We start from the raw sequence: 19,483 nt of genomic DNA, 5'->3' as shown, positions 1-19,483 counted from the left end.
TACTTTGCTAACTTATGTTAGTGCACGGTTTTGCGTCTGGAGTCTTTGTATTTATCGTTAATATTTATTTGATAATTAATGTAATATTTAATGTTTATATTTGACTAGTTCGTTAAGATTAAGTCTAGTTCGCTAGGGATGTTAGCGAACTAAGACTAGTTTGTTAAGGTTAAGTCTAGTTCGCTAGGGATGTTAGCGAACTAAGACATTATAATGTATTCCCTCCTGATTCGATAGGGGATGTTAACGAATCAGGGGGTGGTTCGTTATGTTAAGTTATGTAACGAAGGGGAAACTGGTTCGCTAGGGGATGTTAGCGAACCTGGTCGCCTTCTATATATAGTGAACAACTGTTCACTTGTAAATTAAGTTTTTGAGAGATAAGTTTATAGAGAAAAATCTTGAGTAATTACTCTCTCTCAAGCTTCATCTTAACATTATTGATAATATATACACATACATAACATTAAATCAAGGTTAATTATGAGCTAGATCTTTAATAGTGGTAATTGGATAATCTACAGATCTGAGATATGTTTTATTGTTATCGACTGTTAATCCGGGATCCAACAAGTGGTATCAGAGCAGTTGGTGCTCTTTACACTTGATTTGGTGTTTTAAGTGTTATTGTTATTGTTATTATTATTAAGTTTTTCGGTTTTGTTTGATTTTGAATCAATTTGAGTTTATTTTGGTTGAATTATGTACGGATTGAATGGAATTCGTGTTGGTTAAGGTATGGATAGGTGTGGTTAAGAGGAATTGAGGTTTGAATTGGAATTGAGTGATCTGGTTTTGGTTTCGGTTTAAGTCCAAAACAGGGTGTTTGTTTTTGGTGAATTTGATTTGGTTAAAGTGTTAATCGATTACGAGGATATGTGTATTGGATTCGGAATTGGTTTACGAGAATTTTGATTGGTTATTTGTGCAATTTGGTTGAGTAACGAGGTTGTATTACGAATTTGGTATTTCTGGGTTTCTGGGTTAATCTTCATAATTTCTGGAAATTAGTTTGAAGATTTGAAGATTTGAAGATGAACTTGATTCGTTATCTGTCACACCCAGCCCTAAACGGCGGAAACAGCCGGGTGCGCGCGGGTGGGAATTGATAATCAAGCACGGGTCATTGCAAACATTCAAATAAATTTTTCCATTGCGCATGAAATGTCTAGTACAAAATACATTACATTGTTTAGAATTACATATAAAAACATCCACATATGAAAAACGTTGAAGATTTCCGCGCCATATCCCCTTACACGGCGGGAACAACCACGCGTGTGGAAGGGATAGAACCAAAATCTTCCAAAAACCATTTTTATAGATGTTCTGCGTGAGGTGCTCTATGTGTGACTCCTTGCGCTACTAATTATCACCTGAAAGACACGTAAAAAAAACATTTGTATCAGTATAAACTGAGTGAGTTCACAAGTCTTGGTGACTTGATAAGTCGTATTGCATCATATCCTTGATAAAACCATATTGAAACACATTTCTGATAACATCATTAAAACATATGCTTGATAAAACCGTCCCGCGGGTTACGCGCGAACATTTCTGAAAACCGGGCTCGTTCATGCAAAGTGGCGCTGCCACTACGAGCTAAAACAATACCGTCCCGCGGGTTACGCGCGGACGTTGTGCTCGGAAAACTAGGCGCTCGTCCGTGCAAAGAGGTGCGACCCCTACGAGCGGGCTTTACAACCAGTAGTACTACCCCATGACCATACTAGGCACTCGTCTATGCAAAGAGGTGCGACCCCTACGAGTGGGTTGATCAAACACAGTAGTCCCTACCCTTAGAGTTCCACTGACGAGTGATCACTGTCTAAAACTTGCGCACTTACATCGAAAACCAAGATAAACACCATGAACAGATAATCGTTTGCATTGCTTGTAAATATACCATGATAAAACATAATTTAAATACGTGTCCCTCGCCCCGAAAACAGTTTAAAAACAGTGAAAATAGGGGCTGTGAGACTCACCTGTGATTCTTGTTAAGTGATGGTTTAGAGAGAGATTAAACGAGATTCGGGTTTCCTGATGTTAGCCTCGAAATTGGATGTCTAGAATATGTTTAAATAACAAGAAATAAGTGTATTAAGACCAAGTAATTGAAGAATATAAGGGCTGGTCAGAAAAGTGAACCTCAAGACTAAAGTTTCGGCTTACCTAGCGATGGATGCTTGGGAGATGGTTAGTGCAGAATTACAGGTTTAAGAGAGGAGTTTGAAGTGTGTTTGTGTGATATTTTTATTCAAGAATTGATACTTATTTATAGGCAAACTCAAGGGAACACAATCCCTTGATTTAGGGGACTGAAATCTTAATAGACTTGGGTGTAATGATGACAAGGTATGGGGTTTATTATTATTTATTTTAGGGATGGGGGTGATGGTCCTAGGGAGTGGTTATAAAGATTCTGATGGATTCGACAGTACATGCAGGACTGTGGTTGGTGAGAGTAGGTGCGGCTGACAGCTGACATTTCGTGTTACAGTATACTTTTCCTGGTACTGTTGTCAGTGTGCAGTCAAAAGGTAAAAATCTCTGAAACACGCAATTGGTTCTTTCTGGGCGGGGGCAATCCTCTTACATCTGAGGAATAAACTAAGTGTTCTGTGCGTGTAGCCTTGCGCGTATAGCCTTCTGCGTGAAGGCCATTTCTTTGAACGTTGTGGGTCCGGCGGCTCCAGTTGGTCTTCGCGCAAGCGTCCTTGTAACGAATCCTGCGCGTATCACTGCGCAGGCGTCGTTATAAGGAATCCTGCGGGTCCATCTGGTTCTGCTGGAACTAGCGTTCCCAGAGTTTATTAACAGGGTGAACTTTTGGATTTAAGCGAAAAGGTGGTTGGTTTCTGTGCAGACGTTCGTGCGTAAAGGGTTTAGTTTTAAGGTGTCCCGCGGGGATTCTTCCCGCAGGTGTCTCACAACTCCTTTTTATTTGATGCGGGTAGATGCGTAACCTTCTCGTAGTCAGGGACGTTGAGTTTCATTTGTAGATTCTCCATGAGGTCTTGGTATTTCAACATAGTGATCAGTTATGTTGAAGTCAATTCCATCTTGGAGCTTCAAACAAACTAGCTCTCAATGTTCCCGCCATGCGGGGAGGTTAGTTCCCTTTTTCCGCGCGCGCATAAATGATTTGATTATTAAAGTGGTATGCACCCGCCTTAGCATCAAGCGAGGCGACTAACCCATTAGACAAACGACATGAAATTAAGTTATGAAAACACAAAAACCCATCCGCGCTGGCGCATATAACATATGCCCGCGCTGATCCTAACATGGCGCGCATCGCATCCGCGCTGGCGCATATAACATATGCCCGCGCTGATTCTATCATGGCGCGCATCGCATCCGCGCTGGCGCATATAACATATGCGCGCGCTGATTCTATCATGGCGCGCATCGCATCCGCGCTGGCGCATATAACATATGCCCGCGCTGATTCTAACATGGCGCGCGTCATATTCACAATCACCTAATAATTAGGTTGGTTACTTGGTTTATGGGATTGGGAAATTACCGGGTGTCACATTCTCCCCCTGTTAGGAGAATTTCGTCCCGAAATTAGGAGGTGTCGCTGGTAGGAGCTACTCTTTGGAAGAGGTATGGGTACTTTTTGCGCATTTGGTCTTCTCTTTCCCAAGTGAAATCAGGTCCACGCTTTGAGTTCCACTGAACTTTTACTAACTTGATTCGGCTTCTTCGCAACCTTTGTTCTTTCCAATCGGTTACTGCTATAGGCTCTTCCACGAAGTGTAGCTGTTTGTCGATATGAACCTCGTCCAATGGTAAAATTAACGTTTCATCAGATAAGCACTTCTTGAGGTTGGATACATGAAATGTGTCGTGAACTCCCCTAAGTTCGGCGGGTAAATGAAGTTTATAAGCAACTGGACCGATCCTTTCCAGGATCTCAAATGGTCCGATGTATCGCGGATTTAACTTTCCTCGCTTGCCGAAACGGGGGACTCCCTTCCATGGAGAGACTTTCAAAAGTACTCTATCCCTTACTTGAAATTCCAACGGTTTTCTTCTCACGTCTGCATAGCTTTTCTGTCTGTCGCGCGCTGCCTTAAGGCGATCCCGTATCTGGAAAATTTTGTCCGTCGTTTCTTGGATCAATTCTGGACCAGTCATTTGCTTGTCACCCACTTCAGCCCAACACAGTGGGGACCTACACTTGCGCCCATACAAGGCTTCAAATGGCGCAGCCTTGAGGCTTGTGTGATAACTGTTATTGTATGAAAATTCAACCAATGGGAGATGAGTATCCCAGCTACCCCCGAAATCGATTGCGCACGCGCGCAACATATCTTCTAATGTTTGAACGGTTCGCTCGCTTTGTCCATCCGTTTGGGGATGATAAGCCGTACTCATGTCAAGACGAGTACCTAAAGCCCCTTGTAACGATCTCCAAAATCTTGAGGTGAAACGACTATCTCTATCAGAAATGATGGATACCGGAACTCCGTGTTTTGAAACTACTTCTCGAATATACAATCGGGCTAACTTTTCCATCTTATCGGTTTCCTTGATCGGCAGGAAGTGTGCTGACTTAGTTAGCCGGTCTACAATAACCCAAATCGTGTTGTAACCCCCAGGTGTCCTTGGCAGTTTGGTAATGAAGTCCATGGAGATTTGTTCCCACTTCCACATGGGAATTTCTGGCTGTTGAAGCAACCCCGACGGTTTCTGGTATTCAGCCTTCACCTTCGAACACGTCAGGCACTTACTGACATACGTCGCGATGTCGCCCTTAAGGTTGGGCCACCAATACAGCGCTTTAACATCTTGGTACATCTTATCTGCGCCAGGATGTACGGAATACCGCGTTTTGTGAGCTTCGTTTAACACTTGCTCGCGCAATCCTCCTTTGAGAGGGACCCATATGCGGTTAGCAAAATATCGAGTATCGCTTTCTTTGAGCTCCAAATTCTTAATCATACCCCCAAGGGATTCGTTCTTGACAAACTCTGATTTCAAGGCTTCTTGTTGAGCTTCTCGGATGAGGGTAGTGAGGTCTGCGCGAATGGTCAATCTTAGAGCCTTAACTCGTAGCGTCTTTGCTCGCTCTTTCCTACTTAAAGCGTCTGCTACCACATTCGCCTTTCCAGGATGATACTTAATTTCACAATCATAATCATTCAATAATTCAACCCATCTTCATTGCCTCATGTTTAAATCCTTTTGATCAAATATATGTTGAAGGCTCTTGTGATCCGTAAAAATCAAACACTTTGTGCCATAAAGATAATGGCGCCAAATCTTTAGCGCGAAAACAACTGCTCCAAGTTCCAGATCATGCGTTGTATAATTCCTTTCATTGACCTTGAGTTGACGAGAGGCATATGCTATGACTTTGTTTCTCTGCATGAGGACACATCCGAGTCCTTGATGTGAAGCGTCGCAGTAGACGACGATGTCGTCCGTCCCCTCGGGTAGCGACAAAATTGGCGCACTACATAACTTTTGCTTTAACATTTGAAACGCTGCTTCCTGGTTTTCGCCCCAATCAAACTTCTTATCTTTCTGAGTTAGCGCAGTCAGAGGTAAAGCTATCTTGGAGAAGTTCTCAATGAAACGTCGATAGTAGCCAGCTAGTCCTAGGAATTGCCTCACCTCAGTTGGTGTTTTTGGCGCTCCCCAATTCTCGATGGCTTTGACCTTGGAAGGATCGACGTGTATTCCTTTCTCATTTACAACGTGACCGAGAAAGTGAACCTCTCTAAGCCAAAACTCACATTTAGAAAACTTTGCATACAACTTTTCTTTCTTCAGCATCTCCAAAATTAATCTCAGATGTTGTTCATGCTCAGCTCTGGTTCGGGAGTAAACCAGAATATCATCTATAAACACAATCACAAACTTATCCAAGTATAGCTTGCATACACGGTTCATCAGATCCATGAATACAGCCGGCGCATTAGTTAGCCCGAAGGGCATCACTAAGAATTCATAATGGCCGTATCTAGTTCGGAAGGCTGTCTTCGGCACGTCTTCCTCATGGACCCTAAGTTGGTGGTAACCTGACCGTAGATCTATCTTCGAGTAATAACTGGATCCCTGCAACTGGTCAAATAAGTCGTCAATCCTCGGTAAGGGGTACCGATTCTTGACTGTCAGCTTGTTCAGTTCCCTGTAGTCAATACACATTCTAAATGAACCATCTTTCTTCTTTACAAAAAGTACTGGAGCTCCCCAGGGTGAAAAGCTTGGGCGTATGAAGCCCTTATCCAATAGTTCCTGCAACTGATTGGATAGCTCTTGCATTTCGGATGGAGCTAGTCGATAGGGTGCTCGAGCTACTAGTGCAGCTCCTGGAACCAAGTCGATTCGAAACTCGACTTGTCGCGGTGGCGGTAATCCGGGCAGATCTTCAGGGAAAACTTCCGGGAATTCGCGCACCACTGGTAAGTCTTCAATCTTTCGTTCATCTCCTTTCTTCTCTACTACGTGCGCCAGGAAGGCGTAGCATCCTTTCCTCAGGCACTTGCGCGCCTTTAGACACGAAATGAGTTTTGTCGCAATTCCACTTCTTTCCCCTTGAATTACTAAGGTTTCCCCGCTCAACAGTGGGATCCGAACCTGCTTCTCATGGCAAATAACTTCCGCGTGGTTCTCGACTAACCAATCCATACCTACCACAATGTCAAAGCTTCCCAAGTCTATTGGCAATAAGTTAATATTGAATCCGTGACCTCCCATGACCAATACACATTGCTCAGTCCTCTCGTTCGCGCGTATCTGCCTACCATTGGCTAGTTCTATAGTATAAGGCATATCTAGCCTACTGGTTGCTAGGCCTAGGGAGTTTTTAAACTCAGTGGATATGAAACTTAGGTCAACGCCAGTATCAAATAAGACAGATGCAAAATGGTCGTTAAGTAGAAACGTACCGGTTACCACATTCGGTTCTTCTTTTGCTTCGCCCGCGCCGATCACAAAGGCTCTCCCGCGAGCTTGGTTTCTCTTTTGCGGGCAATCCTGACTGAAATGTCCTGGCTTCCCGCATGCGTAGCAGTTGTCGTTTGCTCCAGCTTCCTTATGGCAGTTTATCGCCTTGTGCCCTGGTCTGCTACATTTGGCGCATACGATGCTTGCACATTCACCCTCGTGGTGATACTTGCATCTGCTGCACCATGGGTGAGGCCCACTGTACCCTTTTCGCGATGGCTCCAGGGCTTGTATCGCGTAAGCCCTTACGCTCTCCTGTTTCTTGAATGGTGGTTGCTTGGAGTCGGACCCTCGGTGGTGAGAGTTCCATTTTCTCTTGGGGTCAGAGGTTCGCTGCTCGTTCCCGCGCGAGGTCAACATGCCCGCACGGACCGTATCTCTTGTAAGAGTGATGGCCCGCGCCACTGCCTCATCAAAGGTTGGAGGCGCTGCGGCATTGAGCGGAACCCTGATAACATGGGGTAACCCAAAAATATACCTCTCTATCTTTTTCTCCTCCGTGTTCGCCATATCCGGCACCATTTGGCAAAGTTCGTTGAATCGGTTGTTGTAGGCGTCGATACCAGTTCCTATCATGGTGTGGTTCCAAAATTCCTGCTGTAGACTCTGAATTTCGGCGCGAGAGCAGAACTTTTTCATCATCATTTCCTTCAGCTCCTCCCAGGTCTTGTGGAGAGCAACTTCTCGTCCCAATGTTTTCACTTGAAGCTTCCACCAAGACGAGGCCGCTTCTTGAAACATGCAGGTCGCGTAAAGGACCTTTTGATTTTCACTACACCCGCTAATGGAGAGAACCGTCTCCATTTTGTCGATCCAGTTGTAGAGCCCAATGGCCCCTTCGGTGCCCTTGAATGGCCAAGGCTTACAGGCCATAAATGTCTTATAGGAGCATCCTTTGTCCAAAGCTCCTGGTTCGGGTTCTGGGGTTTCGGTCTCTTGACGACCCTGACTTGATTCGGCCTTGCTGGCCTCATGCGTTGCGATCGCCTGCGCGATTATTTCTGCGAGTTCCTCGGGTGTCATAGTAATTCCCTTGGCTCTGGTTGGAGGCATTCTCGTTTTTCTTAAAAGAGAACGAAAATATATCAAACTTAGCGCATGTACCCTGAGCACATAATGTTCTTATCCTTAGTGTTCACTAGACATTGTGTGACCCGTGTTCCTAAGTGTGTGTGTGGTTTTTCTTTTGAAAATATTTTCTTTGCAAAATATTTCATGCGATTCCCCTACGGTTATAGTCTAGGTTAAAACTTCTTTCCTAGTTCGCTATAACCTGTGCTCTGATACCAATCTGTCACACCCGGCCCTAAACGGCGGAAACAGCCGGGTGCGCGCGGGTGGGAATTGATAATCAAGCACGGGTCATTGCAAACATTCAAATAAATTTTTCCATTGCGCATGAAATGTCTAGTACAAAATACATTACATTGTTTAGAATTACATATAAAAACATCCACATATGAAAAACGTTGAAGATTTCCGCGCCATATCCCCTTACACGGCGGGAACAACCACGCGTGTGGAAGGGATAGAACCAAAATCTTCCAAAAACCATTTTTATAGATGTTCTGCGTGAGGTGCTCTATGTGTGACTCCTTGCGCTACTAATTATCACCTGAAAGACACGTAAAAAAAACATTTGTATCAGTATAAACTGAGTGAGTTCACAAGTCTTGGTGACTTGATAAGTCGTATTGCATCATATCCTTGATAAAACCATATTGAAACACATTTCTGATAACATCATTAAAACATATGCTTGATAAAACCGTCCCGCGGGTTACGCGCGAACATTTCTGAAAACCGGGCTCGTTCATGCAAAGTGGCGCTGCCACTACGAGCTAAAACAATACCGTCCCGCGGGTTACGCGCGGACGTTGTGCTCGGAAAACTAGGCGCTCGTCCGTGCAAAGAGGTGAGACCCCTACGAGCGGGCTTTACAACCAGTAGTACTACCCCATGACCATACTAGGCACTCGTCTATGCAAAGAGGTGCGACCCCTACGAGTGGGTTGATCAAACACAGTAGTCCCTACCCTTAGAGTTCCACTGACGAGTGATCACTGTCTAAAACTTGCGCACTTACATCGAAAACCAAGATAAACACCATGAACAGATAATCGTTTGCATTGCTTGTAAATATACCATGATAAAACATAATTTAAATACGTGTCCCTCGCCCCGAAAACAGTTTAAAAACAGTGAAAATAGGGGCTGTGAGACTCACCTGTGATTCTTGTTAAGTGATGGTTTAGAGAGAGATTAAACGAGATTCGGGTTTCCTGATGTTAGCCTCGAAATTGGATGTCTAGAATATGTTTAAATAACAAGAAATAAGTGTATTAAGACCAAGTAATTGAAGAATATAAGGGCTGGTCAGAAAAGTGAACCTCAAGACTAAAGTTTCGGCTTACCTAGCGATGGATGCTTGGGAGATGGTTAGTGCAGAATTACAGGTTTAAGAGAGGAGTTTGAAGTGTGTTTGTGTGATATTTTTATTCAAGAATTGATACTTATTTATAGGCAAACTCAAGGGAACACAATCCCTTGATTTAGGGGACTGAAATCTTAATAGACTTGGGTGTAATGATGACAAGGTATGGGGTTTATTATTATTTATTTTAGGGATGGGGGTGATGGTCCTAGGGAGTGGTTATAAAGATTCTGATGGATTCGACAGTACATGCAGGACTGTGGTTGGTGAGAGTAGGTGCGGCTGACAGCTGACATTTCGTGTTACAGTATACTTTTCCTGGTACTGTTGTCAGTGTGCAGTCAAAAGGTAAAAATCTCTGAAACACGCAATTGGTTCTTTCTGGGCGGGGGCAATCCTCTTACATCTGAGGAATAAACTAAGTGTTCTGTGCGTGTAGCCTTGCGCGTATAGCCTTCTGCGTGAAGGCCATTTCTTTGAACGTTGTGGGTCCGGCGGCTCCAGTTGGTCTTCGCGCAAGCGTCCTTGTAACGAATCCTGCGCGTATCACTGCGCAGGCGTCGTTATAAGGAATCCTGCGGGTCCATCTGGTTCTGCTGGAACTAGCGTTCCCAGAGTTTATTAACAGGGTGAACTTTTGGATTTAAGCGAAAAGGTGGTTGGTTTCTGTGCAGACGTTCGTGCGTAAAGGGTTTAGTTTTAAGGTGTCCCGCGGGGATTCTTCCCGCAGGTGTCTCACAACTCCTTTTTATTTGATGCGGGTAGATGCGTAACCTTCTCGTAGTCAGGGACGTTGAGTTTCATTTGTAGATTCTCCATGAGGTCTTGGTATTTCAACATAGTGATCAGTTATGTTGAAGTCAATTCCATCTTGGAGCTTCAAACAAACTAGCTCTCAATGTTCCCGCCATGCGGGGAGGTTAGTTCCCTTTTTCCGCGCGCGCATAAATGATTTGATTATTAAAGTGGTATGCACCCGCCTTAGCATCAAGAGAGGCGACTAACCCATTAGACAAACGACATGAAATTAAGTTATGAAAACACAAAAACCCATCCGCGCTGGCGCATATAACATATGCCCGCGCTGATCCTAACATGGCGCGCATCGCATCCGCGCTGGCGCATATAACATATGCCCGAACGCTTTTTCTATCATGGCGCGCATCGCATCCGCGCTGGCGCATATAACATATGCGCGCGCTGATTCTATCATGGCGCGCATCGCATCCGCGCTGGCGCATATAACATATGCCCGCGCTGATTCTAACATGGCGCGCGTCATATTCACAATCACCTAATAATTAGGTTGGTTACTTGGTTTATGGGATTGGGAAATTACCGGGTGTCACATTATCTTCTTCCTGGTGATTCGCTATATGTTTCTTGGTGATTCGTTATCAACAGTGTTACTTCGCTACTTGTTCGTTAGCCAGTTCTTGTGAGTTATTGATTCGTGTTATCTAGTTTGTTAACTAGATTAACTGATTCGTGTGACACGTGTTCTTCTTGGGATTTGTGTCATAACAACCTTTGCCACGTGGCATAAGGTGTCAGAGTTTGTTACAAACGGTTGTAACAACCTGATTCGCTATAGTGTGATTCGCTAATCCACTTTAGCTGATTCACTAAGCATTCCTTAGTGATTCGCTAAGTTTATGTTGGCGATTCGTTACTGATTATCATCTGATTCGCTAAACTAATCCTTTGTAATTCGTTTGGTCAATTCGTTAAGTTGACTTGGTCAATTCGTTCGGTCAATTCGTTAAGTTGACTTGTGATTCGTTAAACCTTCATCTCATTCGTTATCTGTTTCACCATTTGGGTGATTCGTTAACCTTATTTGTGATTCGTTAAGTTGACTTTTGATTCGCTAAAACCTCACCTCATTCGTTAAGGTACTTCGTTACTGATCAGTTTTAACTTTGTTAAGACTTGATTCGCTACACTATTCACAGTTGGTTATATCTTTTCATTGATTCGTTAAACACAGTTCCTAGTTCGCTATAACTGTTCACACCCTTTAAATTTTTGAATTTCTTTTTCAAAAAATGACGGTATGTATGCATTAGCGTCTCAAAATATGTTGATGCAACAGATGTTGCAACTTGATACCGAGATAGGTTCACATTCTAAATGTCCAAGATTGATGAAGTTCAGTGACTTTGCCAAGTGGGAACCTCGGTTTCGTGCACATTTGGGATCGGTTCATCCTGACTGCTCATATTGTCTTGATGAAGTTTATGTTGCACCAATGATTGGTGATGATACTATTGGGTATACTCCTAAAGCCGTTTCTCAATACTCACAAGAAGAGAATAAAGCTTTAGAAATTGAGATAAAAGCGTATTCTACTTTAACTATGGCATTACCAGAAAATATTTTTCATCAAGTTGGTAGTATCAAGATATGCGCGTCTTTATTTCAACATTTGCGTATGAGAAGCATGGGAAACACAGCTGAGAGTAAGAAAGTGATGCTCAAGTTTCAGTTTCGAAACTTTAATTTATTGAAAGTAGAAACAGTTGAAGAGATGACTACAAGATTTAGTCATTTAATTGCTGAAATGGACAAGATGAAAATGGAAATTTCTGAAAGAGATAAAATTGACACTATTAAAAGTGTGCTTCCAAGTTCCTACTCAACATTTCTAATGGTTTTGAAAGAGAATGATTATTTTCTGAATGAAGACTTGACGGCACTTGAATTTCTACAAAAGATCGAAGCTAGAGAATATGACCTTAAGTGTCAAAAATCCTCCAATGAAAATCAAGATCCAGCTTTCTATGGTGGAAGTATGCCTCTTAGTTCAACAATCTATCCAATCACTGCTTTTCTTACTCATGCGGCAAGTGAAAAAGAATCAACTATTTTTAATGATCCAAAAGTTTGTTTCTACTCCGCTGGTAATTCGGGTGGTTCTGGAAGTTCAACTAATACCAATCCATTTGCTACACCACCTAGTGTTAATATGAAGGAAGCCGAGCAAAACTTTGCTTTTCTGACGGCTTTTATGTCTTCATATGAAAACTTAGTGAGTAGTAAAATTGCCACAAGTGATTTAACAGATGAGGACTATGATCAGATAGATCCAGATGATCTAGAAATCATGGATTTGAAATGGAACATGGCTATGATCGTTCGTAAAGTTAAAAGATTCATGCAGAGAACTAGAAAAGATCTTCCAGCTTTAAACAAGAAGTTGGGTTTTGACAAATTAAAAGTAAAGTGTTATAATTGTCAAGAATTTGGACATTTCGCGAAGGAATGTGACAAACCAAGGAAAGAATACACTGGACCTCGTAGTCAAAGTCAAAATGCTTCTACACCACAAGGAAGTGATGCTGAAAAGAAACCATCTTCTTCTACAACACAAGCAATGTTAGCAGATGGAACTTATTGGTCACAACGGTTACTATGCAATGATGTTCAAGCAAATTTGGCTATGTTTGGGTTACATAAAGATTGTCAAGATGCTACTGGTAGTGCGATGTCTTCCGATAATGATTCTGGATCTGATTCTGACGACTCTTGCGACAAGCCTTCTGAATCAATGTTTGCTTGCATGGCTAAGATCAATGAGGTTAGTAATTCTATTTCTACTACTTCATTTGTTAAAGCATCATGTGTTGACTGTGAATCTAACAAATCTAAGTTAGAAGCATTGAAAAATCAAAATGATAATCTTATAAGAGAAATTGCTTCTCTTAAGGATACTTATCGACAATCTCTTGAATCTCAAAGGAGATATCGAGAAAAGAGAAGCATTGTCGACAAGTAACCACGATCTCAAAGCCGAGTTATCTGTGAAAATGACCATTAATGACCAAAAGTTTCAGGAAATCTTGAAACATCGTTCTAAGATAACTGAGCTTGAGAATGAGGTTCTTGAATTGAAGAACAAATTGGGAAAATTTAGGAATTCATCTTTTCTGTTGAATGAAATTATTGAAGTATCTGGAAAACAAAAAGATTCTAAGAAAGGTATTGGTTTTGTTGAAATTCCACCACCTTTTCATAATGATTATAAAATCAATCCTTTTGCAAGAAAAGAAGAGGATTTGATTCAAAAAGAATCTGTGATTTCTGAAAAACCTAAATTGGTTAAACCTGAAATTGTCAAATCCCAAGTTGCTCCTCAAAAACCTCATGTGGAAAGTAAAAAGGTCTTTGTTGAAAATGTTGACAAAGTGATTATTGAAGATGTGTTTGAACTTGAGATAATACACAAGAATAAGAACATTCCTAGTTCTAATCATATTCTTTGCGAACCTCAAGAGTTTGAGGAAGCCGTGTATGGTTCATTCAAATCTCAAATGAACAAGGAAGAAACTGTGAAAACCAAACCAGTGAGGACAAAGAAGTCAGTTAAACCAAAGATTTCTGACGAGGACTTAATGCGTTTCATTTATCCTCCGAGTTCTAAGTCTTCATCGGCTAGAGTTTTTAAGTTAAAGGGAATGGACACAATGTTCACTGAAAAAGACATTCCAATTAGTATCATTAAACCTGAACTAATTGAAAGTGTGTTTTACAATGAAACTTCCAAAGTTCGTGAACTTGAACGTATGTATGCTCAAGCGAAAACATCAGTTTCATCTGATCCATTGACTAAGGAAAAACAATTTTTAAAACAAGATAAGAAGATTAACTTTGTGAAGTCAACTGGAACAGATACACTAAAAAGCTTTTCGAACTGTTCTAATTTAGATTTTTATTTAAAGAAGAAATCTGAATTATCTGATGAGTTTGCTAAGAGCATGACTAAAAATGTGAATCACATCAATCATCTGCATCATTTATTCCAGTTTCTTCTAAACATCATCATGTAGACATGCGAACTTGTTTTTATGCGGTCAACAAGGTCATGTTGTGAGGAATTGTAGTCAGCAAAACTTTCAGAATCTTCATCCTTTTATCAAGGACAAATCTAAGCCAATTCCAGTGGTCAAGGAGATCCTGAAACGACCTGTGTCGTATGGTGATGATACTCATATTTTGTTCTCTGATGTGAATCCTCGGAAGGTTTTTCATATCAATGAGACACACGGCCAAGTGAAACCAAAATTCATTCCAACTGAACCTATATGTCAAAACAAGAATTCAAACATTGTTTAAGCAGCGTACTTAAGACGAAAGTCTAAGAAGCCAGTAACTTATTCACAAGTGGCTGAACAACAATTGAAATCTGTTAAGGTTAATGTTCAAAGAGAAAACCAAAAGGTGCCCAAGACCGAGGCATGGGCTGCCTTTTTGAACTAATCACTTTTGTTTGTGTGTAGGGTTCATCCAAGACCATTTCTGGTGAAAACTGGATCATGGATAGCGGATGTTTTCGTTATATCACTGGGAATCTCAACCTATTAACCAACGTAAGAAATATTCAAGGGGGTTATGTAGCGTTTGCTGGGAATTCTGGGGGCATGATCACACAAGAGGGTGAAGTTTCAAATGGTCTCATTACGTTTGAGAAAGTGAATTATTGCGACAAGGTTGATCATAACTTATTCAGTGTATCGCAGATTTGTGATAAAAGGTACACTACGATATTTACTGACAAAGAGTGTCTTATCTTGAAACCGGGTTATGTTATCCCCGAGGACATGGTTTTCATGCGATCACCACGATCAAATGATATTTATGTCTTAAATATGAGTTCTAAGGTATCCACATCGATCGGAACATGTTTTGTCTCGAAAGCAACCGAGAAAGACTCGATTCTATGGCATCGTAGAATGGGTCACATACATGTCAGAAAGATAAATTATTTAATGTCAAATGACTTAGTTGAGGGTGTCTCGTTAAGGAACTTTAAGTTATCTGATCACTGCGTTGCATGCAAAAAGGGCAAGCAGAAGAAGAAGACACATCCCTCTAAGTTATTGAATTTCATTGATACTCCTATTGAACGACTTCATATGGATTTGTTTGGTACAGTGAATCGTGCGAGTATTTTTGGAGACTGGTATTGTCTTGTAGTGACAGATGATTATTCAAGATATTCATGGGTGTTATTTATGAGTTCAAAAGATCAAACACCAGTTTTGGTACAAAACCTTATTACTAAGATCGAATCACTGTATAAACAAAAGGTGAGGAGAATCCGAAGTGATAATGGTACTGAATTCAAAAACACTATATTGGATTTCTTTTGTACTCAAAAAGGAATTCACCGAGTATATAGTGCACCTTATGTACCTCAACAAAATGGTGTTGCTGAAAGGAAAAATAGAACTCTGATTGAAGCTGCACGCACAATGCTCGCTGATTCAAAGCTTCCTGTCCAATTTTGGAATGAGGCAGTGAATACAGCTTGTTACACGCTTAATCGAGTTCTAACAGTGAAACGACTCAAGAAAACAAGCTACGAGATCTTAAATAATAGAAAACCTAATTTAAAGTACCTGGAACCATTTGGGTGTCCGTGTACAATGTTGAAGAAGGATTCGGGTAAATTTGAAGAAAAAGCTATCGAAGGGTATTTCTTGGGATATGCATCTCCAAAGAAAAGGGTTTTTAATTTCACATCTGGCTATGTTGAAGAATGGTACCATGTGGACTGTCAAAAGTACCCAACTCCTCCTCAAGGGAAAGGTCCAGACTGGATGTTTGACTACGATAGTTTTTTTAATTCTTTTACTCCTTCGACTGAACACATCGATGAAGATCTGGTTAGAGCATACTTTGAAGAACATTTGAACATTCCAGGATTTTCAAGTTCTAATGCAGTTGAAGTTCAACCAGATGCTCCAACTGAAGAATCTCAAGTTGTCTCTCCAGTTGCTATTGATAATGTTTCTACTTCTTCTGATGATGATCAGACTGAAATTCAAGTTATTGATCTTGACAGTGATAATGTTTCATCTCCCGAGTTGGGTGAACATTACACTAACTTATTTGATAATGTTGTTGTTCCTGAAAATCCCACTCTTCGGATTCATGGATATCATCCACAGGAAAACATCATTGGAGAACTTGATGTGGGCGTTCCTACACGTCATCAAGTTGCTTCGTCAAGTGATAATAACATATTGTGTGCTTACACTAACTTACATTCTTCGGGAATTATGAATATTGCTAAATTAAATTGCTTTCTATCTCAAGTTGAGCCAACGACAGCTCGTAAGGCACTTGAAGATCCTTCTTGGGTAGAAGCTATGCAAGAAGAATTACAGCAGTTTGCACGTTTGGGTGTTTGGGATTTAATAGACAAACCTGCTAGAGTTAAGAAAGCCATTTCGACTAAGTGGGTATTTAAGTGTAAGAAGGATGATCGAGGGGTGACTGTCAGAAACAAAGCACGTCTAGTGGTGCAGGGTTTTCATCAGCAAGAGGGTATTGATTACACAGAGGTATATGGTCCAGTTGCAAGATTAGAGTCGATTCGAATCTTCCTGGCTTATGCAGCTTATAAGAATATCAAGGTCTATCAAATGGATGTTAAAAGTTCTTTTCTCAATGGTGAATTATACGAGGAAGTGTTTGTCCAACAACCACCCGGTTTTGAAGATCCTGATTATCCAGACCGTGTTTACCGATTAAACAAGGCCCTGTATGGTCTACATCAAGCCCCGAGAGCTTGGTATGGCACGCTCGCCGACCATCTGACTGATAATGGCTTCAAACGAAGAACTGTTGACTGCACTTTATTTCATAAAACTGTTGGTGACGATCTTCTTCTAGTCCAGATTTATGTTGACGATATTATTTTTGGGTCTACAAACGACACATTGTGTAAGGAGTTCAAGAAGTCCATGCAAACAAAGTTCGAGATGAGCTCGATGGGAGAGATGAATTTATTTTTTGGCCTGTAGGTTCACCAGTCTGCTCATGGAATTTTTATTCACCAGACTAAATATGTGAACGACGTCTTGCGCTGATTCAAGATTTCTGCCGGAAAAATCCCTTCAACTCCTCTTCCAGTTGGGCACAATTTATCACCGGATGAATTGGAGGATTCCGTTGATCCTACCCTCTATCGTGCCATGATTGGGTCGTTAATGTATTTAACGGCTTCTCGCCCTGATATTATGTTTGCTGTTTGTCTTTGTGCTAGGTATCAAGTAAGTCCACGAGTGACTCACCTAGCTGCAGTTAAGAGAATTCTTCAGTATTTGAGGGGAAATCCAGACTTTGGGTTGTGGTACCCCAAGGATGATACTTTCGTTCTTACTGCCTACTCAGACTCAGATTATGGAGGATGCAAGATCAACTTCAAATCAACGACTGCAGGATGTCAATTTTTAGGAAACCGGCTTGTTTCCTGGCAGTGTAAGAAGCAGACAACGGTCTCCACTTCAACCGCCGAAGCTGAATATGTTGCAGCCTCGAGTTGCTGTTCCCAGGTTTTGTGGATACAACAACATCTTCGCGACTACGGTTTGAAGTTTCTTACTACTCCCATCTTGATTGATAATTCTACTGCTATTAGTATCACCAAGAATCCCGTACAACATTCTAAAACGAAACATATCAAAATTCGATATCATTTTATACGGGATTGCTATGAAAAGAAATTAATCGATCTTGAGAAAGTACATACTGATTTTCAGAAAGCCGATCTGTTTACTAAAGCTTTTGACAAAACGCGTTTTAAATTTTTGCTTGATTTAAACGGATTAAAGACCCTCGCTGATATCCTTAAACAAGGATGACTATCTTTATTTTCTGTCATATTTTTCTTTTAAAATTTATTTTGGTTTTAGGGGGTGAAAATCTAGAAAATACAAAAAGAGTGTGTTTTCATTTGTATAGATAAAATCCAAAACATTAAAAAATCTCAAAATTAAAAAAAAAAATTGTAATTTCTGTTCTTTAATGTTTTTGTTTTAAATATTTAGAAAAACCAAAAACATTTTAAAATTTTGAAAAACCAAAAAGAATGTGATTCATGTTTTAAAAAGATTGTTTATAACAAAATTGAAAAAGACAAAAATATTGTGTTTTTGAGTATTTGTACAGAGAAAAACCAAAAAGATTTTTGCAGACGTTTTTAGATTATTTTCTCGCTGAAAATTACGTCGGTTATTTAAGTTTGTGAAGCATGCTTGCATGTCTTGGTCCTATGATTCACTTGTGAATTGATGGTTAGCCTTTTATTTATAAACTTAAGTTAACTGGGGCGATTAAATTTATCTTTTCTTTATTTTATGCTCCTCAAAATTTTGAGTTTTTGAAGCAAAAAGAGAACATGATAGTACATTGATTACCTTGACCCCAAATTCAGCAAAAAGTAAACTTAAAAGACTGTGTGCTTAATTGCATTGGTGCATTAGTAGGTCTTAAAACAACCCAGTAGAGTAAAGTATGTGATATAAACATAAAGAAACGCCAAATTGAAAGGGGTGTTAGTCTCTAGCAAAAGTCTCAGTGAGGATGGCAGAAATGTAATAACCAGTCATACTCAAGCCTTATATTTGTTGATCACCCAAAAATCAAATAAAGAAAATAACAAGTGTTAAGATTCTAGACACTGTGAGTCTTTATGCGGCTTAACCATCTGGGTATTCATAAGCATGAATATTTCACTCGCCTTCTAGAGCAAACCCAAAGTCATTAAACTTGATCACCGCTGTACTTCGTACAATTTAAATTACTGACTTGATCTAAATCCGCTGTTAGTCATACAATTGTTCCTCCCTTGCGTGCGTCTTAATACCATTAAGAAACAGACCCCAGGGGATACAATGTATGTAAGCCGACAGATGGACTCGTGCATACTCACTCACAGTAAAGGAAACTTGATGCATTGCTCAAAATTTCTACAATTGGTATCAAAATTTTGATCAACAATATAATGGTTTAAGTCAAGTTGGGGTGATTTGGCAAAAATCAAATTAAGCTTGAACCGTGATTAGAGGCTGATAGTTTCTGATATTTTGTGCTTTAATTGAACTATTTAATCATATCACAAAAATACTTGAATGTGTGTTATTAGATTTATGTGGATAACAATACCAATGACCGACTTATCGCAAGTCATAATATCGCTGAAATATAAAACTGTGATGGAAGGGCAATTTGGTCAATATGATTCTCCGCTCAAACTCAACAAAAATACAAAAATATGTACTGTTTTTGATAAAA

Source organism: Bidens hawaiensis, unplaced genomic scaffold (assembly GCF_021521415.1).
Source record: "Bidens hawaiensis isolate Kalapana, Puna unplaced genomic scaffold, B.hawaiensis_p1.1 tig00059030_1, whole genome shotgun sequence".
NCBI lineage: Eukaryota > Viridiplantae > Streptophyta > Magnoliopsida > Asterales > Asteraceae > Bidens > Bidens hawaiensis.
Note: the sequence above shows the minus strand (reverse complement) of the source record.